The sequence below is a fragment of the Rhinopithecus roxellana genome, chromosome 12, assembly GCF_007565055.1.
Source record: "Rhinopithecus roxellana isolate Shanxi Qingling chromosome 12, ASM756505v1, whole genome shotgun sequence".
NCBI classification, from domain to species: Eukaryota; Metazoa; Chordata; class Mammalia; order Primates; family Cercopithecidae; genus Rhinopithecus; species Rhinopithecus roxellana.
The window spans coordinates 9292799-9316495 of record NC_044560.1 but is presented as its reverse complement, the minus strand read 5'-3'; positions in this window follow the sequence as shown (position 1 = coordinate 9316495).

Below are 23697 nucleotides of genomic sequence, written 5' to 3'. Positions count from 1 at the left end.
CCCAGGCGGCAAAGGTCGTAATGAGCCAAGATTGAGCCAGTATACTCCAGCCTGGGCAACAGAGCAAGATTCTGTCTCAAAAAAAAAAAAAAAAAAAAAGGTCAAAGAAATACAGTTTGGGGTAAAATACTTTGATTTCTTTTAGGGCCCCCTATCTGTCATGTTGGTATCTTATTGCTATGAAGAATCTGTTTTGTCAGTCTTTTTTTTTTTTTTTTGAGACTGAGTCTCGCTCCATCACCCAGGCTGGAGAGCACTGGCACGATCTCAGCTCACTGCAACCTCCGACTCCCAGGTTCAAGGGATTCTCCTGCTTCAGCCTCCTGAGTAGCTGGGACTATAGGCATGCACCACCATGCCTGGCTACTTTTTATATTTTTAGTAGAGGTGGGGTTTCACCATGTTGGCCAGGCTGGTCTCGAACTCCTGACATCAAGTGATCCACCTGCCTCAGCCTCTCAAAGCACTAGGATTACAGGCGTGAGCCACTGCGCCTGGCTTTTTTTTGGTCAGGCTTAAGGTTTGTTTTAATGTTAAATGCCGGTCAGCCTCGGCCCGAATTCCAAAGGGAGGATGGTATAATGAGGCGTGTCTGACCCCCTACTTCCCATAATGGCCTGACCTAGTTTTTCAGGTTAACTTAGGAATGCTCTCTGCTGGGAGGAGGGGTCCATTCAATTGGTTGGGGGCTTAGAAATTCTTTAAAAATTTTTTTATTTACAACAGTAACAGCTGTCTGTCTCAACTCTCCTGTAATCCATTTTCCACATGGCAACAAGAGTGATCTTTTTAGGTACAAAAAGATCAGGCCACTTTCCTGCTGAAAATCCCCCAGTGCCTTTGCTGATAGGATTAAAGTTCAGTTATTCCCAAGCCCTCTGACAGTCAATATACTTTGCCTCTACTGGCTTCTCTGTCCCCAGCTGCCATCACTCCCCTTCCAGCCACACTGGCTGTTTCTTTTTGTTTTTTTTTTTTTTTTCATTTCATTGATTTTTTATTAGGGCAAGTGCATATTGTGTAACGTATTTCACTTGCAAGTATGAAAGATGAGGGGTCTCTCTCTCCCTATGTGAGAAGGGTCTCCCGGGGTCTGGTCACAATATGCCACCACAGTGGGGGCAAATCACCTTCCTTTCGGGCAGGGGGCAAAGCTTCAGTTAAAGAACCACCAGGTGGCGTTTCCTCCTGCAGCTGCTTAACCTCTCATTCCCAGCTTTCCCTTCGCAGTTTCTTCCACTGTTCTCTCTTGGCAAAGTAATCAGGATTTTTGTTTTTGTTTGAGACGGAGTCTCGCTGTGTCGCCCAGGCTGGAGTGCAGTGATACGATCTCCGCTCATTGCAAGCTCCACCTCCTGGGTTCACGCCATTCTCCCACCTCAGCCTCCCAAGTAGCTGGGACTGCAGGCGCCCGCCACCATGCCCAGCTAATTTTTTTGTATTTTTAGTAGAGGCAGGTTTTCACCGTGTTGGCCAGGATGGTCTCAATCTCCTGACCTTGTGATCCGCCCGCCTCGGCCTCCCAAAGTGCTGGGATTACAGGCGTGAACCACCACGCCTGGTCCACACTGGCCGTTTCTTTGTGCATCGATGATTACTTTTTCAGGGTGGCCTTCCTGCCCCCTATAATTTAGATTAAGTTTCCTTATGTTAACTTTAAAATTACGCACTTTATAAATTTCAAAAGGAGATTTTATTTCCTATAAAGGGTTACAGCCTGTACAGTGGCCATCCTGACAGGCTGGGAAGCATAGCCTCTGACAGAGCCCGAAAGGCAGGCACTTTGAGGGAGAAAGGGGTAAGACAGGAGCATAAGCTTAGTGGGTTGGCCAAGTATACGTGTTCAACAGGTTACAAGAGGAACTATGAATATTCACAAAGGTGGTCCTAACACCTGCATACTGAATAAACATGCATGTTACATACAACCCATGTTCACTTTGGGGTGAAGACTTAACATTTAAATATATTACAGTTAGGCCCTATATGTCAAAAGGTCTTTTCAGGATACAAAGGCACTCAAGTGTGTAGCCTCTGTAAACCGGCCAGAGCCAGTGCATGGTCAGTGGTTTTCTTAAGCAGAAAGTTACTGAAATCAGTTTCCTGTCCAATCAAAGCTGTAGTTATGACTTGTGGAGCAGGGGGTCTGTAGGTCAGCATCTGGCAGTGGATGAGCTGCCATTGTTTCAGTACTGCTTATCTCCAGGCCTGCACTTGTTTAGCTTCTGGAGGAAAAGGAAAATCTTGTGGCAGCTAGAACAGAGTGTATCCTTTAAGTGTAGGATATGTGACTTAACCCTTGCCTGGTGTGGCCTTAGGTCCTGTTTATAATTTAGTATCTTATTGCTACAAATGGTCCATTCTGTCAGTCATATGATCTCTATTTTCATATTAGTGCTGGTGCCTTGTTGTGTTTAAACTACAAAAGGAAGGAGGTATAATGAGGCATGTCTGACCTTCCACTGGGCCATGGCTGAGAATGCAGTTTTTAAGGTTTCTCTGGGGTCCAAGGGGCCAAGAGGGGGGTCTGTTCAGTCGGCTGAGGGGCTTATGATCTTATTTTTAGTTTATACCTACTATGGCTTCTGATGAAAACTTGGCCTTTTATTTTTCTTACTGTTTATCTTAATTATATAATACTCTTTGCATAAATATTTGGTCTTTGATTTGCCTATTAGTCTGCAAGTTTCTTGAGGCAGATATCACGTCTCCTCAGTACCTCTAATGCCCATTAAATAACGGTTAAAGAATGAGAGCAGTTAGGTAGCTTATGACGAGTGTCAGGGAAAAGCTCAAGACAGTGGGTGTGATGGAAATTCAGAGACGAGATCACTAGGGCCTGCGGTGGGTGAGACAATATTTCTTAGAAAAACTAAACTTTTTTTCAAAGGTGAATATTCAGGAGACAGAGCGTACAGCTTGACAGAAGAAGGGTTACATTTAAGGTAGCAATTCAAAATAAAGGTGGAGAAGTCAGTTGAGGCCATCTTATGGATGGTCTCGGTGCCAGGCTAAGGAATTTCAACTTTATCCTATAGGCAGTAGGAAACCATTGATAGTTTTTGAGCATAAGTGGTAATATCTGGAAATCAGTGGCACTGGAAATATCTCTGTTAGGACTCGGTGTTACTCACGAGAGAAAGCCATCCAAATAGGCTTAACTGGAAAGCCCAGGCATAGATACATCTTTAGGCATGGCTTGATCCAGCAGCGCAAGTGATAGAACTGGCTTCTTCCTGTGTCTCTCTGCTTTGCGTCCTATGTGTAGGCTCCTTTCTCAAGCAGGCTTTCCTCTCATGGTGATGGGATGGTGCACGAGCTCCAGGCCCACGTCTTCCAAGACTGAGGTCTAGGGCAAAATAAGTCATTAGCTTTCCCAGTGATTCCAATAACTATCCTTGAATGAAGTCTAGATGGCTGGGACCGCCTGGCTTGGTATATATGCACACCTCAGGATCAGTATTTGTTACTGGAAGAATGTATTGTGCCAAGTGCCTTAAGCCTCGTTTAAATTTACAGTCCCCCTTTCCCAACTTAGAGAGGGGTCGGCCCCAACCAAACCACATTGAATGAAAGCAGGGGAGGAGTGAATTTCTAAGTGAAGACAGGCTTGTGGTTGCAAACAGTACTTGAAGGCCGGGTCCCAAACCAACAAATGTCCGTTACAAGAAGGAAGGTCAGTGTGGTCATGTAAAAAATAGACTGGAGCAGAGAGAGACCACTGCTGAGAATTGTCTGTCATTCTTATGCTTCTGCAGTGGCCTGGGACGGTTGTACTCTCATTCAGTTCTTTACAACGGCCAGAGCCCCTCTTCCAGTGCTCTGCTCACCAAAGTTCCCATCAGTCTACTGATTGTCTCTCTGGAGAGTAGTCAGAAGGGAAGACAGAACTGGGATGTGTTTGAGGTGTGTAGGAGGCTGGCCACCGATCTCATTGTCCAGTCCCATTTTGCCATGTGGTAGGAAGACCCTCATCCTTACATCTTACTATCTATCGTAGCAGTGTGCTGGGGAGAGGAAGGCCGCCACCTTGGCAGGGTGTTCTGTCTGTCTGGCTTATGGTGATTTGGCTCTTTTTGAATTTATTACTTAAAAAATGGGTTAAGAAAAGACCAGCTGCTTTTTAGGCTTTTCTCCTAGTTTTTGTTTATTGCACAAATAACATCACAACAACAATAAGGGATGAAAAGAAAGGGAAAAATAGTAGAATACTGTAACCATCTTGTTAAAGAGACAGATGACCCTTGGCAGATGTGTAAATATTGTCCGCAATTTATCTTGCATCCTTTAAATGTGGACTTGTCAAAAAAAGAAAGAAAGAAAGAAAAAAAGAAAGAAAGAAAAAAAAAAACCCTCTCATTCTGTAAAAGCATCAAGAGGTACCTTGGTACAAAGTGCAATATAGCTGTGTTGAATTTTAAAGTAAGTGTTGGCTAGACAAGAAAAACTATAGTCCTTACTCTTACAATTTAAGCTGGAGGAGCTGGAGGAAAGTGAAGGTAAAGAAAGGAATTTGTGTAATGTTTATTTACCTTTCTCCCACTACATAGTCTTATATGTGAAGGAAATGCAGCTTGGAAATCATTTTCTGTCTTCTGGTGTAATCTCTTGAGAGCTGGCTGGGTCATTGAGATTCTGAAAACCCCATAGAGCTAAGAAGGCATTGAATACATGCTTTTGAACCAGGCTGATGAATTGTTGTGGCCTTGGCTGAGAGAGGGGATTGGCTGGTATGGGACTGTCTTGTGGTAAGATTGTCATTGGGTGGACTGACCTACTTTGATACAGTGTTCTTCCCCCTTCAGCACTTTTAAGTCTTTTTAACAATTCATGACCTGTCGACTATTAATTTAATGTGATTGAGAGAAACACTGAATGCTGCCATTTTAAGAGCATAATTGAAAAAGCATAGCTTTTCCAAGTCAGTGGGGGAAGCCTAGTATTTGCAGAGCCTCTGGACCTCAGTAACATCTGACAGATATTGTAGGTGGTAAATTGAATAAATAGGATCTATCGTGTGTCGGAGAGTGGTTTCTATAAGTAGGAAATTAATGTTGCCCACAATGAGTCAGATCTGAAAGAATGGTGTTCAAGCCTATTGACTCCCACTCAGGTACTCTAAGGACTAAGTCAGCCATTCTTAACCCTTTCTGAAATGCAAGGTACTGGCATATGACAGGTGGTGACCCTGAAGCATTGTCTGTCCTCTTTGGGTTCATTTGCGTAATACACACACAAGCCAGTACAATCAACATCTATCAGCTCATGCTCTTCAAAATTAATGGAATCATTCCATGAATGCTTCTATGGAACTGTCTTTTTTTTTTTTTTTTTTTGTCTCTCCAACACAGAGCCTCCAGTCACCCAGTTCTCTCTCTTCTCCCATTTCCCTGTAGATACGATTATCTTTTCTCCCTAGCAAAGCAGAGAGGAACACCGCGCATTCTGTCAGCAATCCTTCAATGTCCTGTCCACGCGATCTGGGTACCTTCTCCAATGAACCCTGTTCTTTCTCCCTTTCACAGCTTAATTTTCGAGAAAACTGAAAAATTATTACCAGTATATGGAAATTTTAAGGCATTCTTTTTATGATGACTTAAAAAAAAACTTAAGCATGTAATCTCATAATAATGATGTAACTGATTGCACAGTACAAGCACCTGAAGTGTGGGACCAGCAGTCTGAACCTTATTTTTCATTTAAATCAGGGCAGTTCTCTACTTCTGAGGGTGCTCTTGTAACATGTAGACAGAGAGTGATTTGCGCCATTCCCAACTCTCCCTAGTCGCACTGTGTTTGTTTTGTTGTTGCTCTTTGGGGACTCATGGCTCTAACTGCAGCTTTCTGCCAGCCTCATCAGTGCCTCTCAACCTCTTCTGGCTTCTCAGCACTGTGCAGCCTGTGCTGCAGCCTGTAATTTGCAAGTCGGTCCCTGTGCTGGGCTGGAAGTGGGTAATTCTTCCCCACAATGCCCTCTTTGTCAGTCTTGAGCATTTAAAGTGCAATGTGGTTGGCAGCAGCAGATGTGCTGTGTACACCCACTCTGCTCAACCTCATTAGCTGTCTTGCTGCAAGGCAAATTGCCAGGGGAATGCAAGCTCTAGTCCTGCTGCAGATGCTGAGAGCCGGATGTTCACTGACTTAACTCTTCCTAAACAGCAGCTGGTTCCTCCTTCTTTCCTCCATGCATCTTTTGAACTCAGTTTGAGAAACTAACATTCGTTCATTGCCTCTGCCAGTAATATTCTAAGTGTATTAAGGCAGAACCATTTATCAAATGCTTATTATGCAGAAGGTGCATCCTCTCTACTAACTTTTAATCCTCATATCAACCTCTGGGAGGTAGGTATGGAGTCAGAAAGAACTGGGTTTGAATACTGATGCTGCCATTCCCCAGTGGTGTGACATGCAGTCCCTCAAGTGACTTCACTGAGTTTTAGTTCCTAATCTGTACAATGAAGATAATAATGCACCCTCTATAGGGTTGTTATGAGATTTATACAGGATGGTTGATGTAAGTTCCTTAACAAGGTAACTTGGCGTGTAGTAAGTGTTTAATAAAGGTGGCTGTTATGGAGAGTTTGAACTTGGCCAGGTTACTTGACTTACCCAAGTTTGTACAACTAGTAAGTGATGGAACTGGGCTGTGAGTTCGTCTTTTGAAATTGATTTCCTTTTCTTCCACTGTTTTCTTTTTTTTTTTTTCTTTTGAGACAGAGGCTTGCTCTGTCACCCAGGCTGGAGTGCAGTGGTGCGGTCTCGGCTCACTGCAACCTCCGCCTCCCGGGTTCAAGCACTTCTCCTGCCTCAGTCTCCCGAATAGCTGAGATTATAGGAGCCCTCCATCACGCCTAGCTAATTTTTGTATTTTTAGTAGAGGCGGGGTTTCACCATGTTGGCCATGCTGGTCTCGAACTCCTGATCTCAAATGATCCGCCCGCCTTGGCCTCCCAAAGTGCTGGGATTATAGGTGTGAGCCACCATGCCTGGCCACACTCTTCTTTTATTAGAAAAGATGCCATGTTAGTGCCAGAGCACCATGAAATGGAAATGGGAGCTCTTGGGTACTTTGGCAGTGCGCTGTGCCATTAAATTCCAAGGCTAATAATTTTAAAAATTACAATACAAGAGCTAATACCTATTGAGTACCCACTCTATGGTCGGTGTACATGAGGCATTTGGCATGCAGTCTCTAGTCTTTTTAACAGTGTTCACAAAAATTCGGCCATTTGTGTTCTATCTTCACAAGTTTTGCCATTTCTGTGTGCCACCTAAACCATTATTTTTCTCAATAATTTCCTTTAAAATGGACTCACACTATTTAAACAAATGTATTTTTTTAAAAGACAAGTTGTTATTACTACTGTAAATAGAAAGCCAGCATCAACTACCACAAATAGGAGATGACCAGGAAAAGAAATACAATTAAAACAAAGCAGTGTTGTCAAGTTCCAACTAGATAATACTCTGGAGCTGAGGCCTGATCTCTTTAAGGAAGATTAGCAAGCATTCGCTTTTAAAGTGCGCTAGAACCGGGCCAGGCACCGTGGCTCATTCCTGTAATCCCAGCACTTTGGGAGGCCAAGATGAGTGGATCATTTGAGGTCAAGAGTTCGAGACCAGCCTGGCCAACATGGTGAAACCCTGTCTCTACCAAAAATACCAAAATTAGCCGAGCATGGTGGCAGGCACCTGTAATCCCAGCTATTTGGGAGGCCAAGGCCAGAGAAATGCTTGAATCCAGGAGGCAGAGGTTGCAGCGAGCCAAGATCGCACCACTGCACTCTAGCCTGGGTGACAGAGTGGGACTCCGTATCAATAAGTAAACAAATAAACAGTGCACTAGAACCAAACAGGCATTCTTCTTGCCTTAACTTGAACCACTGAGAGAGAACTGGGGAAAGAACAACGTTCTCACTTGCTATTCCATGTTACTTAATGCTCTGTCTACCACCTAAATAAATGGGCCCCCATTTCCTGCTAAAGGAAACTCTGCCATGCAACCAGCCTGCAGGGAGTTGTTGTACAACTAGTAAGTGATGGAACTGGGCTGTGAGTTTGTCTTTTGAAAGTTAATAGTCCTACCCATTTTCTACGTGGGACTGAAGCTCAATGGGGTCACACAGTGTACACAAGGTTAGACATAAGTTGTCAAAGACACAGTCAGAATTGAGGTCTTTCTCGAGGAAACACAGGAGAAATGTGTCAGACTTCAGTAGGCTTGATGATGGAGCCTGCCTAAGAGCACTGGTGTGTTTGCCTGAGTTTTCCATTACAAGTTCATGGTCATTGAGCTAATTGAGTTGCTGAGGTCCTCGGCAGCCTGAGAAACCCTGACACCCTTGGGGAGGTATCTGTGGTCCAGGTGCTTAGAGTGGGGCAGGAGGGGATCTTTGCAGTAGTCAGTTAAGAGCCTGCTGCAGTTTTGACATTAGGCATGGCAGTGCGTGCAGCCACCTTCCTGCCTGAAGTGCCACTGGCTGGGCCTGCTGTGGGGAGTGGGGGTCTAAGAATCTGAGGCTGTCCCAGGCCTGAAGAGGTCATTGGCTGGAGGAGAGTACTGGCTGCTGTAGACACAGGCCGTTTACAGACCCTGGAGTGGTGGGAAGAGGGCAAGCCTCCCGTACTGTCAGGCAGAACAGGGATGGGGGAACAGGGAGATGGGATGAAATGGGGTGGGGGGGATGACTGTGGCAATTCCTATAGTCGCTCTATCTTGACATTCCAAAACACGGAAAAGCTGATGTGACAAACCCGGTCAGAAAGAGACAGAAAATGCCATACAGGAAGAGCGGTGGCCTTGGTGATGTCAGATGCCATGATGTGCTCTCTTAATAATTGGGATGAGACAAGTTCTCATCCCAATTATTCCATTAAATTACTTAGCACAGTAAACTTGGAAAAGACTTAACTTTTTGCACCTCAGTTTTCTTTTCTTTTCTTTTTCTTTCTTTCTTTCTTTCTTTTTTTTTTTTTTTTTGAGACAGAGTCTCACTCTGTTGCCCAGGCTGGAGTATAGTGGTGGAATCTCAGCTCACTGCAACCTCTGCCTACCGGGTTCAAGTGATTCTCCTGCGTCAGCCTCCTGAGTAGGTGGGACTACAGGTGTGTGCCACCATGCCTGGCTACTTTTTTTTTTTTTTTCATTTTTAGTAGAGACTGGGTTTCTCTTTGTTGGTCAGGCTGATCTCAAACTCCTGACCTCAGGTGATCCACTTGCCTCAGCCTCCCAAAATGCTGGGATTACAGGCATGAGCCACTGAGCCCAGCCTGCACCTGAGTTTACTAATCTGAGAAATGGGGTAATGCCAATACCCACTTATAGAGTTGTTTGGAAGATGAAATTAGCTAATGCTGAGTACCCAGCAACATGCAGGCTGCTCATTAAATGGCAGTGTGCTCTTTCCCCTCCCCCCTCCTCACTGTGGCATATGCTACCTTAAATCTTCCCTTTCCACCCAGCCCCACCGTCCCCCAAACTGATATCATCTTCTGGAGGACATGGGTTGAGATCAGTACACATTTGGGCTAGGTGGTGAGAATAATAATATGTTACACATATTAGGAGTGCCTTGGCCATTTGTAGTTGCTCACATTCTCCAACAAATCGTGGTCCATAGCCTGCTGAGCTGTTCGGTTCTGTTTTGTTTTGTTAAGAAACCTTTGGCTTTCTGCCTGGTGCCATTCCAACAAGAGGGAGCATCATGGCATCTGACATCACCAAGGCCACCGCTCTTCCTGTGTGGCATTTTCTGTCTCTTTCTGACCGAGTTTGTCACATCAGCTTTTCCGTGTTTTGGAATGTCAAGATAGAGCGACTATAGGAATTGCCACAGTCATCCCCCCCCACCCCATTTCATCCCACCTCCCTATTCCTCCACCCCTGTTCTGCCTGACAGTACGGGAAGCACCCAACAGAGAAAAAGTAGTTGGTTTTCATGACACACACTTCAAAAGGTTGAAGTTGTCCAGGCAAAACCTGGTGTCTCCCTAAATGGCCTATTATGAACCTGTCCCTTCTGAATATCTAGCAGCTCCCTTTTAGCCTTGCCATCCTTCACCCTGTTCCTTCTCTGTGGAGTATTGTTTTCTACAAAACTGGGGAGGAAGATTTTACTTAGTAGCATGGACTTTGTATATAAGATTTTCTTCAAAAATTCCATCAAATGGGCATTATCTTTATTTTAGATGAAGGCATGGAGATGCAGAGAAGTTAAGCAAATTACTAAAATTCTCCATCCAGGAAATGACTGAGCTGGGAGGCAAACCCAGGCACTTGACTAAGCCCCTGTCAAACGCTGTGCCAGTAAATGACCCCTTCCTTATAGATGTGGAACACCGTAGTCAATTCTGTGGGGAGCTCTGCAGGTTCCACTCCCTACCTCCCCTAGACTGAGGCATGCACCCCTCCTGGCTGGGAGAATTGGGAGCTGGCAGCTCTCTCCCCTTGGCAGATCCCCTTGCCTCAGAGCTGCACAACTCTGCAGGGCCACCCCAGCTCCAGGCTTTCAGTGGGATCGACTGAGGCTTTAGTTGTGACTGCATCACAGCTCTGTTTCTCCTTCTGCCCACTCCTGTGGCCGTCGCACTCCCACAAGTGTGATCTGGAGCGCACTTGCCCAGTAAACTTTCCTGTATACAGATCTCCATCTCAGGATCTGTTTCTCAGGGAGTCCAGCCCTGGTGGACATCTCCATATCCCGATGTCTCAGTTTTGGGTGCTGAAGTCTGCATCCTGCTAACAGGAGATGGTAGAGAATTGTTCTAGAACCATGTCGCCCAGATTAGAATCTTAGACTCCACTACTTACAGTGGTGTGATCTTGCAGATTAGCTCATCTTCTCAGAATCTCAGCTTCGTTATTTGTAATATGAGCATAAGAATAATATCTCTCTTACCAGCTATGGCGACAGAGATAACTTAGGTCATGCACTTAACTAGAGCCTGGCGCACAGAAACAGGTGGTAATGTTAGGTATCAGTAGTAGCAGACCCTGCTGAACACCCCTTCTCTGTATCCCCTGTTTCCTTGGATTCCTTGAAATGACACCCTCATCATTCACCTACTTTTCTCAACATTCGTCCTCTGTTGGCTTTGTGGCTCCTCCTCCTCCCCCCCCCCCCCCCCGCCCGCCCTCTAAATATATTTTTCTTGAATTTCAGTTGCTCTCCGGCTCCCTCTGCCTTTATCCTTCGTGTTCTGCCTTTCTAGTCTCCACACAGCAGGTCAGTGGCCTGCAAGCTCTCAAGTCCAGTTGAGAGCCCTTGCAGTGGACTGGGTTTATTTGTATATTTTTAAAAGTGATGTAGCTTTTTTTGTTTCTTTGTTTTGTTTTGAGACAGGGTCTCGCTCTGTCAGCCAAGCTGGAGGGCAGTGGCATGATCTCGGCTCACTGCAATCTCCGCCTCCCGGGTTCAAGCGATTCTCACGCCTTGGCCTCTGGAGTAGCTGGGATTACAAGTGCCTGCCATCATGCCTGGCTAATTTTTGTATTTTTTGGTAGAGACAGGGTTTCACCTTGTTGGCCAGGCTGATCTCGAACTCCTGACCTCCAATAATCTGCCCACCTCGGCCTCCCAAAGTAATCCCAGGCTGGGATTACAGGTGTGAGCCACCCTACCAAGCCATAAGCAAAGCAGTTTTTAAGGAGGGTGGGCAGACCTGTCATTTGCATGAATAACCAGAGCATTTCCCATTTGGGCTGCTCCTGAAGTCAGCATGTCAAAGCTTTTGAACTGTGTTAACCGTTTTGTTTGCAACTTATTTCCTTGAGTAAGGGCACCTGCTTGTCTTATAGTTGATGCTATTGTCAAGGCTGATAATGCAGATAAGGCAAGAGGAGGCAGAGAGGTGGGTAACTGCTCTTTGAAGTTCTGTGAACAAGAAACAGGGTAAAGAGACTCTGGACAAGTCCTGGTATGATGAGGAAAGGGAGCCATTATGCTCAGGGCTTCATTTTTAGACTGTTTTCATAAACACCCTAAATCTATTTGTTTACAGATCCATTACAAGACTTTTAGGAAAGTCTAAAACCTGTGAAAATGATATGCAAGAACGTCTACTGATGCCCTGTGTTTTGTATTCAATTGATCTGCAAACTTAATCAGTGAAAAAATAGTTTCTGGCTTTACAGGTTAAAGTTTTAAAATGTGGTTCTAAGAGAAGGAGAAGAGGAGGAGAGAGGTCTGCGAGAGGAAAAGATAGGGCAGGAAAAGGTGAGGAGAGAAGGAGGAGAAGGAGCCTGGCCTGTCATAGTCATTACTGTGGGATCAGCACCTTAAAATGTCTTCCCTTCAATATTCATAAAACCTCTGTAAGGATAGAATATTATGCCCATTTTACAGATAAGGAAATAGCAGCTCAGAACAGATAAAAACCCATCCTATGCCACACTCAGGACGGTCTGATTCCAAAGCCTGTGTTCTTAACATCCCACCTCGCTGGAGGAGCCCGTGGTCATAGGATGCCAGAACTTTATCTGTAATCAGCTTTAGTTTCCATCATCACCCTTGAGACATGGAGGGACGATGCTACAAGGTCATAACTAAACAAGATGTTCCAGAGTAACCTGGATTTGCTTATAACACAAACCAATGGAAGTTTCATGGTAAATTCATACCTCCTCATCCCTTAATTCACAACCATCCCCCACTACCACACACACACCAGCCACACACTTTCCCAATTCAGAAAACTTTCAGAGAGCTTCAGTTCTGTTGATTTTCATATTATCTATGGTTCAGCCCGTTATGGTCAAATGGATTGCACTTACTTTCAATCTACCTTGTGAACTTAGAAAATTCCAGAGATGGGGTCTGGGTTATAATATTTGGGTGCTAAGATTAGGCCTTGTATTGGCCAGCTTGTGGTATCCTTTCATCACATCTGTGTGAAAAATTCTTGCTTACATGAAGAGCCACATCAAACGATTTTTTTTTTAATGCCTGATATGGTTTGGATCAGTGTCCCCACCCAAATCTCCTGTTGAACTGTAATCTCCAATGTTGGAGGTGGGACCTGGTGGGAGGCCATTGGATCATTGTTGGGGGAAGGGGCCAGTTCTCATGGCTTAACACCATCTCCCCTTGGTGCTGTTGTGATAGTGAGTTCTCATGAAATCTGATTGTTTAAAAGTATATATTACCTCCCCCTTCTCTCTCTTCCTCCTGTTCCGACCATGTGACATGCCTGCTTTCCTTTCACCTTCCCCCATGATTGTAAGTGTCCTGAGGCCTCCCCAGAAGTCAAGCAGATGCTGCCGTGCTTCCTGTACAGCCTGAAGAATCGTGAGCCAATTGAACCTCTTTTCTTTATACATTACCCAGTCTCAGGTATTTATTTATGGCAGTCAGAGAATTTATTTATGGCAGTAATAAAATGCCCTTTTTTGATGACTGCAAAGACAGAAAAAGAAGGATACATTATTTTGAAGAAGAGAGTTTAGAAAATAAAGGAAGGTGTTTCCTTTCTTCTGCACTTGATTAAAAAAAAAAACTTAGCATTTGAAATTTGGTACCTGTGGTTTTGAAGAAAAAAATTCCCAAGCTTACTTGTATATTAGACTCGTGTGGGTCATCAGAACTAGGAGCTCCTAGTATTGGCGGCTGAAAGTATTAATAATATATGGCTGTCAAACAACCACCACCACCTCAGAACCGACATCTCAAAAGTGAAGCACCTTTGAAGCGAAGTGCGAGTTAGGATCTGCACTTGCCTCTTTGTGGCGTTGTAAGGAGTGGTGCTGGGTTTCCCTGAATTTTAGATTTGAGAGGTCTTTCCACGACATTTCTTGGTTACCTAAAGTCCAAGGATTTCCTAAGGCCAAAGAAAGTCATTCTAGAAGACAGACTGTCAGCCAAAAGCATTAATTTTGCTTTCTCCCTTTGTTCCTGTTTGTGAAATACTTTCCAATTATTTTTCCATGTTCTTCTTAAGCAAGTAGTTCTTTGTGCTTTACTGCCTAGACTTTCTAAGTAAGGAGTTGAACCATTTGTTTCCGAAACAAAATGTTCACGGGCCTCCCTCCACTGTATGGAAATCTACTTATAAGAATAAAGTTTGAATCCTGCCTCAGGTTAAGAAACCCATTGGAATTTCTTGCAAGTGGTCCTGTCCAACCTGCCCCATCCCCCCTTCTAAGTTCACACCCTTCTCAGGTTCTGATTTGAAAGCACTTAATTAGAGGGCTGATTAGAACCTAATCAGGTTGCTAATGAAGTAGTTGACAGCCCAGATCAATTAAAAAAGGAAAACGCATCCCTGGCCTTTTGTTTGCAGCTTCTACAGGAGATGACATTCTCTTTTTAATTGCTTCGAAACTGGCTTTGCCGAACAAATCAGACTGTCATTCATGCTTGGCTCTCTGTCATGTTGCCTGCGCCAGCAAGAGGCTGCACTGCAGCCAGAGGAAAGCTTTTGGACTTTGGAAAGCAAGGTTTTTCTTTTTCCTGTGCTTGATTGCTTGTACATCTTACACTTCTGAGGGATTGCTCTGCCCACCTGTCCCCGCCTCCTGAGCAACTGAGCTTTTGAGATAATTGCCATAAATCCCGACTAAGCCAAACTATTTAACCAAAACATCCCCATAGTATATATGTTTATCTCTCTGAAAAAGCAACAGTGACAATGGAAACCAGATAAATATTTTAAATAATGTTTCTTCCCTTTTTGGTGCCAATCTGGATGCTGGACTCTAGACACAGATTCCTAGAGTTTGGATTATAATTTCTACAGAAGTAACAATAGTGGGTGTATTCTGACATCGTAGGCATTACTCAGTAGAAAACGAAGTTGCTTTCTAGGTTTCATCTTCACACAGTGTGTGAAGGTTATGTTGGAATCAGGCCTGCAAGTAGGACATGAGGCCCCGGTAACAGGAACCAGACCACGGACTGAGGGAAAGAGGAGAATGGGAAGGGAGAGAGGTGGGGATCTGAGGGCAGCGTTTGCTTACTGGTGCTAGGAAGAGCTACAGAAGTGGCTTAAATAAATACTTTAAAGAATACAAACTGAGCACCTATCGTGTGCTAGGCACCATGCTGAGCACGGGTTAGAGAGCAGTGAAGAACACGACTCTTTGAAAGACAGACAACAAACAAAGGGTTGTAGATAAATAAGAGCGTGCACAGTGCCGCAGAGCATAAATCACGAGCACTGGAGGCCTGACCTATACGGGCACAGCGGACTTCCCTGAGGAATGTAGTGTAAGCTGAGAAGTGAAGGTCAAGTAAGAGATGGCTGGGCACAGGGTGGGGGTGCGGAGCAGAGTCCCTGCCAGCAGGAGTAGCACAGGGGCCTGCATAGGGAAGGGAGGCAGGGAAGCAGGGCGCAGGTATTGTGGTAGGAACTGGGCAAAGTCCCACATGCTGGAGGATTTCATGTGTTGGGGCTGGAGAGCTGCTCAGTCATTTGTAGCCCTTTAAGCCACTTGAAGGATTTTGGGCTATAAAGGAATGGGAAGCCATTAAAAGGTTTTCAGGAGGGGACTCTTAGGATCAGATTTGTGTTCTTGAAATATCCCAGCAGCTGTGTGGAGAACAGATTAGGGGGAGTCCAGATGGGAGGTTAGGGATCATGGAGATTTTTATAGTTGTCCAAGTGAAAGTGGCCTGAACCAGAGTGCTGACAGTGGGGATGGTGAGAGGCAGGCAGATCTGAGAGAGCATTAGAGGATAGAATGACCAAGAGCTGGTGGTTAATTGGATGTTGGGAGTGAGGAAGAGGGAGTAGTTAAGAGTGATTCCTAAAGATTTGGGTTGAGCAACTGGGTTATGGTAGGATTATTTGAGGAGCGTCACAGTGGTGGAGAGAGAGTAGAACTGGGGCTGCAGATGGGGCAGTTATGAGCTCAAGTCTTGGCTGTATTTAGTTTGAGGCATCAAGGGGTGATGTCATGGAGGGCATTGGTGTGGGTGGATCTGGGACCTAGAGGAGCTGGAGAGGTGGGCATCCTTGCCAAACAGGTGAACTGTAAATCTGGAACTCCATAAGATACCCCTGGGGGAGAGGGTAGCCTGAGAAGAAGCTCACATGCAGGTCAGAGCCCTGAGGAATCCCAGCATTTAATGGTCTCTTAGAAGAGGGCGAATTGGGAATCAGCCAAGGAAACTAAGAAGCTGCCATCAGAAACAAGAGGAGAAAACCAGAGAGAATCTTTTTGGTGATGCTTTTCATACTCAAGTCTCTGTGAGGAGATCATTGTGAATTGATAATCACTTCAGGCTCGAGAGCACTGATTTCCAAAAATGTTCCAGCAACGACATCCTCTTCTGTAGATGACACCTGGAAAGGCGGAAGGCTGGGACTGAAGGCCTGCTCACTTAGCCCTCCCCTCCTGCGTCCACCCCACCTCGTACCTCTGAACCCTAAAGCTGTGAGGAAGGATGTTGGGACAGCCCTGCCCTAGAGGATGCCCTTGGCCTAGTGAGTTTAGGGACACTCAGAGTAGAGTAACCTTGGATTCTGTTCCTAGGCTGGGCACCACATTCCTCCATGAGCCAACCAAAGGCCTGGCTTCTTTGCACCTAGAGAGCTTACAGAAACTCATCTCTGGATTTCTCCAGGTTAGAAAGCAGCAAGGAGCCCTTTACCAGACACCCCCACTCCCCCGTGAATGCCTCTTGACCCTTAGTAACCCAGCTTAGACATCGTTTATTCATCATTTATTTCATGAGCCTTCCTAAGCCCCCAGTTCAGGGGCCTTCCCAGCCCCGCTTCTCCCCTCAAACAGCCTTGTTGCACTCATCACATCGATGACTTGGGGTATTTCCTGATACACACTTCTCCCCTACTAGACTGAGTTCTCAAGGGCAGGGACTAAATCTTTACATCTTCAAGCGAAGATCATGCCTGACACGGTGTGTGTCTTCAATACGTATTTGCCAAAATAAAGTGAAAATTACATTGAGTTAAACTTGGAAGAGACTTCAGCTAGTCCATAGCCCTTCCTTCTTTTGTATGTAAAGGTGAGGATAAGCCCCAGCTGTAGCTGGCAGACTCCTGATTTCCGGTCCAGTTTTCCTAGGATCCATTCTTCAGTGCTTAGAAGCCCAGAAGAAGAGTTAACAGCACTAAATAAATCTGTACATGTTGGAGAAAAAAAAACCAAAAAAAAAAAAAAAAAAAACCTAGTCTGCAAGCCGTAGGTGGCTCTCGCTGGTTTAAATGGTGCTATCTCAGTATCACCCACCAGGCCCACAGCATAAAGTGGCTTTCTTTGGAGTCACTTTTCATAAGTAGAAGTGTGACTGTCTCTCCTACTTGTCTTCACCACCTGTCATGGCCCTGGTTCCTTCACTGATTCCCCATCACTTCTACTTCTGACCTTCAAAAAAGGCTCACTTCTTACATTTTCTAGTGAAAATGCTTTGTTTGTTTGTTTGTTTTTAACCTCCTCTTGCAGGATTTGCCCAAGGATGATTCCAATGTTTAAAAGGCTCTGGGGCTTTTTCTGTGTGGAGAAGGGTTAGGAAATTCCTCTAGGGAAAAGGTAAAATTGGCCTCTCTTCCTTGGAGACAGAATAATGGTTCTGTTTTTTTATTTTTAAGAGTTGAAGAGGGGCTCTAAAGAGCCATCCTTGAGTATAAATGCCACAAGCACTTGTCTTCTGCCATCAGTGGTAGCAGGGCTGTGACCCTTGATTTAGGAGGAATCAGCTGAAGGGCTGAGAGCTGGCTCTTCACTTCTGCCGCCCATGTACCCTGTTCCCAGACCATTTATTTGTTTCCCTTTAGATCTCTTCACAATCCATGCTGTCTTCCAGCTATTGGGCAAGAATTTTTATCAGCCTACCAATTTTGTTGAGGAAGTAGAGAAGGCAGTGGAAGAACCCAGGTCTTGGTCCTGTGTTCAAACCCCAGCTCTGCCCAGTGTGCAATCTGTCTCTTTTTTTTTTTGAGATGAAATCTCGCTCTTGTCCCCCAAGCTGGAGTGCGATGGTATGATCTTGGCTCACTGCAACCTCCGACTCCCTGGTTCAAGCGATTCCCCTGCCTCGGCCCACCGAGTAGCTGGGATTATAGGCACCTGCCACCATGCCCGGCTAATTTTTGTATTTTTAGTAGAAACGGGGTTTTACCATGTTGGCCAGGCTGGTCTAGAACTCCTGACCTCAGGTGATCCACCCACCTCAGCCTCCCAAAGTGCTGGGATTACAGGCGTGAGCCACTGCGCCCGGCCACAATCTGTCTCTTAACCTCTGTGAACCTCAGTTCCCTCCTCTGTAAAATGAGACTAATGATGCCTCCCTAGCAGGGCAGTTGTGAGACTTGATGAAAATGTATATAAAGCCCCCGGCAGACTGCCTGGCCCATGGGGCCACCTGTTAATAAGCCCAAGTTTTTAGGTGAGATCATTACAGTTTCACTTGCTTTAATCCTGGCTGCGCATCCAAAATTGTATGATTGATCGATCACTCCGCAGTTTTCATGGCGTGTCTAGTGCAACAAATGGTTTGCTGCCCTAATGATTGTTGTTGTCAGTATCACCATTGTGATGCCTATTGATGGGATGGTCTCTTTTAAAGATAGATTCTTGGGTGATAAGTAGTTACCTGTAGCTGAATGCATACACAGAATGAAACCTGTATCGTTTTATGTCTTTTGTCTGTTTTATGTTTGAAAAATATGAATTAATCTGTCAAAATAAAAAGACGAAATGTTTAACCAACATTTTTAACCAACCAAGCCACATTTTAACCAAACACAATGTTTAACCGACTAAATGGGGGCACTTGGACTAATTGGGTCTGAATTCTGTGGCGACTCAGGGTATCCTTGGCAACTGTTGAGGAGAGAGCTGAGCTTCCCAGAGCTCTGCTTTCAGATGGAGGACGCAGAAAGGTTAGACTTTCAAAGCTCTTTTTGTCTGTCAGCCAGTGTCTGTAGGCAATCTGTGCTTTTAGAGAGCCTGTCAAATTACAAGGAAGGTGTGGGTGGCCAGATTATTCCCCTTGAATAGAAATATTATACTTTTTCAAAGAATGCTCGTCTTGATTAAATAGCTCTCTGGTTAAGAGGCAGCATAGAACAGTATCTTAACCCTAGTTTAAGAGCAACCTTAAGGGTTACCGTTTCTTTGTAGTTTTTCTACCAAAAGCTGTCGCTTTGCTATTCATAGGCCCTCCCTGAAAAAGCTCTGCTACTTGAATTGGGCCATTAGTAATATTGACTACAATGACTGGATTCTCTTTACCTTTTTGGCAGAATTGAGTATTTGCTGGAGACTATTTTAGTACAACCTAGTTGCACATCAAAGTATAGCCTAAGGAAATAATTAGAAACACTAAAAAAGCTAAAGAAATTCTTCTCAGCATTACTCCTACTAGGAAAACTTTGGAAACACCCAAAATGTCCAGCAACAGGACTGGTTAAGGAGATCAGAGCACACCAAAAGAGTTTTATATAGCCATTACAAATTGCATGTATGAGTGGGTTTTTTTTCTTTCTCTCTTTTTTGAGACAGAGTCTCGCTCTTGTCACCCAGGCTGGAGTGCAGTGGCACAATCTCGGCTCACTGCAACCTCTGCCTCCTGGGTTCAAGCGATTCTCCTGCCTCAGCCTCCTGGGTTCAAGCAATTCTCCTGCCTCAGCCTCCCAAGTAGCTGGGATTACAGGAGCCTGCCACCACACCCAGCTAATTTTTGTATTTTTAGTAGAGACGGGATTTCACCATGTTGGACAGGCTGATCTCGAACTCCTGACCTAAGAGGATCCACCCGCCTTAGCCTCCCAGAGTGTTGGGGTTATAGGCATGAACTGCCGCACCCGGTCTATGAGCAGTTTTTAATGGCAACTGTTTATGATACAATGTTAAAGACATAAAATTGTGTGTTGAACCTGATCTTGACTTAAATCCATAAAGACATACAGATAAAAAGACTGTGAGGAAGTGTACTAATCTGATAATTATACCAAAGTTGTCAGACTGTAAGCGATTTTTCTTGTATTTTTTATTTTTCCCATATTTTCTAATTTTTTACTATAAACATAAATTACTTCAATTTAGGTTAAAGTGTTATGCAACAAAAGCAAAGACAAAATCTTGTGGTTTCAGGGAGGTAATGGTGGTGGAACTTTTGAATTAGAAATTGGCAGTGAGTGGCAGCTATTGGATATTAAGGTTTAGCACTTATGTAACATTTCTCAGGAGGGTTTTAAGGTGTTCGATAGCACCTGAGCTCATTTTCATACCCTCCCTCTGTGATAGGCAGCAGGAATTGTAATGATTTTATGGATGAAAGAAAGGCTGAGTGTGGTGGCTCACCCCTGTAATCCCAGCACTTTGGGAGGCCGAGGCAGGATGATTGCTTGGGCCCAAGAGTTCGAGACCAGCCTGGACAATATGGCAAAACCCTGTCTCTATGAAAAATACAAAAATTAGCCAGACGTGGTGGCATGTACCTGTAGTCCCAGCTACTTGGGAGGCTGAGGTGGGAGGATCGCTTGAGCCCAGGAGGCAGAGGTTACAGTGAGCAGACATCACGCCACTGCACTCCAGCCTGAGCGACAGAGCAAGACTTGGTCTCAAAAACAAATGAAGCATAGAACAAGCACTGCATTTTCCACCTATGAAGTCTTTAAGCTGTGAAAGCAGAGCCTCCATGAAGACACGGTGCCGCCATCCCTTATTCATAGAAGCATAGACAATTGATTAGGATTGGCAGGGACCGTAAAAATGGTGTGTAGTCCACTACCTCACCAAGAGGGAACTGAGGCAAAACAGTGAGTTAGCCTAGTATTTGAGAAGGTCATTCCCATGCCTTGTTTAGGATGAAAGATGTTCTAGAGGAGCTTTTTGGTTTAATAGATCACATGATTCCTGCTGAAGACCTCTATGAAAAGTGGGGGAACCCTGAATTCTTACAGATTAGACTGGAGACAGGGTAGACAGAAGAATATTGGCAACCAGAGAAAGTGGGCTGCGACTCTCATGCTTCCTGAATTCCCTGACTGATTGGTGCATCTGACGCTTTCCTTGGTCCCTTGTATTATAACAGCCAGACTATCCTAGCCCTCTTCTGTGAGACCTTTCCCTCACCCACTTCCCACTGCTGCTTCCTGGGGTTTCCATGCCACCTGGTGTCTGTAGCATACTAGCCCATCTATGATCACTTTCAATTTAGGATTCGGGGTATGCTCCCCTCAAGGTCATACAAGAATTCTGAGCTTCACTCCCTCCCATTTCTCTGATGTTGTTTGTCAAGATGGTCACAATCCAGATTCAGAGGAGTCAAATACTCATATTCTCCAACAGTTACCATCACTGATATATTTTTTTAACCAGTCCTTAACTGAGGATTAATTTTTTCCCATAGCACCCAAGAGTTTGCAGGGATTCAAGAAAAGGCAAGCATGAATGTGATGATGTTACTTTTGGAGTGAAATAAATAGCTGGATTTGTTTTTTGTTTTCTGTTTTAGAAATGGCATCTTGCTTTGTTGCCCAGGCTGGAGTGCAGTGGTGTGATCACATCTCATTACAACCTCAAACTCCTGGGCTCAAGTTATCCTCCCACGTCTCCCTCCCAAGTCGCTGGGACTGCAGGCATGTACCACCATGCCCAGCTAATTTGTTTTTTTTTTTTTTTGTAGAGATGGAGTCTCACTGTGTTGTCCAGGCTTGTCTTGAACTCCTGGCCTCAAGTGATCTTCCCACCTTAGCCTCCAAAAGCGCTGGGACTGCACCTGGCCCATAGCTGAGTTTGAATGGAGGTGCTCCTTTTGGCTAGTTAAACCTTTGCTTCTTTAAGTGTAAAAAGAAGGTAATAAGAATCACATAGACTGGGCACAGTGGCTCACGCCTGTGATCTGAGAACTTTGGGAGGCTGAGGAGAGAGGATTGCTTGAGCCCAGGAGTTTGAGACCAGCCTGGGCAACACAGCAGGACTGCATCTCCACAGATAAAATAAAATAATAAAAATATTGGCCAGGCATGGTGGCACACACCTGCAGTCCCACCTACTCAGGAGGCTGAGGTGGGAGGGGATTACTTGAGCCCAGGAGTTTGAGGCTGCAGTGAGCTGTGATCATGCCACTGCACTACAGCCTGTGTGACAGAGCCAGACCTTGCCTCAAAAAAAAAAAAAAAAAAAAAAAAAAAAAAAAAAAAAATTAGAACATTATAGCAGTGGGCCAGGAGAGAAAGATAGGAGATGCTATCTCAGCTCCACTACATACAGACAGGTGAACAAGAAACTACGGGAGAGAGAACTTCTAAAGGGCTAAACAGAGACACCCAGAGGACACACAGAGGAGTGCAGAAAGGGCAATTTTTATCCAGTATCTGTGCTAGCCAGAGCTAGGGTATACTATGCTGCAGAAAAAATAAGTTTGGAAACATCAGGAGCTTAATACAGCAAAAATTGATTTTTCGCTCAAGCAAAATCTGATGTGCATCACCGGGGCCCTGCCCCATCTGGTGACCCTGGGATTCAGTTATCTTCTATCTGGCGTTGCCACCAACAGGCAGCTTCTAGGGTCACTGAGGCAGGGAAGAGAGCACTAAAAAGGCCACGCACTGGCTGTTAGATGTTGTGTCCAGAAATGACACATGTCACCTCCACTCACATTTCATTGACTAAAACTAGCCACATGGCTTTGCCTAATTCCTAGATTGGAAGTTTAGAAGAGCACATGGGGTACAGGTGACCATCAAAAGTCTCTGCCACTGTACTAATGTTAATTGAGCCCTCCCTATGTGCCAGACACTGTCCTCAACACTGTACATGGCTGATCTCATTTAATCCTCAATCTTACGAGGTGGTTACTAATATCTGTATTATATTGTACAGATAATGCACTGAGACCCAGAGAGGTTAGGTAACTTGCTGATGTCTCATAGCTAGTAGGTAGTGGGGTCAGGATCAAAGTCAAATAGACTTTAGGGCCTGAGTTCTTAACCTCTGCATCTGCTGCGTCTCTAATGCCATCTCTCCTGGGGGGATTTCTGTAAAATTACAGGCAATGTAAATAAACCACCTCATATGCAGTGTCTGACATGTAATAGTTCCTCACATATGGCAACTGTTTCTATTATTATTGTTGTTGTTATTGGCTACCTAAGTCCCTTCTGACTCAAGGCAGGGTATAAATAGATGACTATGTGATAAAGCTTCATTAAAATGTACCTCTTTTGTCCTGGAATCCAGGGTTGCATGGAATGTTTTAATATAACCTTGCAGAGAAGTATCAAGTAAATGCCATCATCGGGAAGGATTTTAAGCAAGTTGTGCCCATGCTAACCCGGTAATGGCATGAAAGCAAAGTCTGCATTTTAATTACCACCCCGCCATGTCTCGTTACTGGTATCTGCAAGGTTTCTCTGAGCAAAATTGAAAGAAACAATAGTCGTTTATTTAGTATTTGTTTTCATTAAACAGTAGCACTGATCTTGACTTGTTCTGTAGGTACTTAAAACACAAATAGTGTGTTGTAAAGTGATTTCTGAACCTCTTTGTGTAGCAAAAAATATATCTGATCTTGAAGTGACTTCTCCTGTCTCTTTCCTGCCGTGAGTTAATTGACATCACTCCTGCTGCTTCTCAGGAAGGCTCAGCACCTAGAGGCTGTGTGATGTGTGGGTGGGTGAGCAGGTAGCACTACCCTGGAAAAAGGAGCTGTTTTGGATTCTCTAGATTTTCTTTTTTTTTTTTTTTGAGACGGAGTCCTGCTCTGCCGCCCAGGCTGGAGTGCAGTGGCC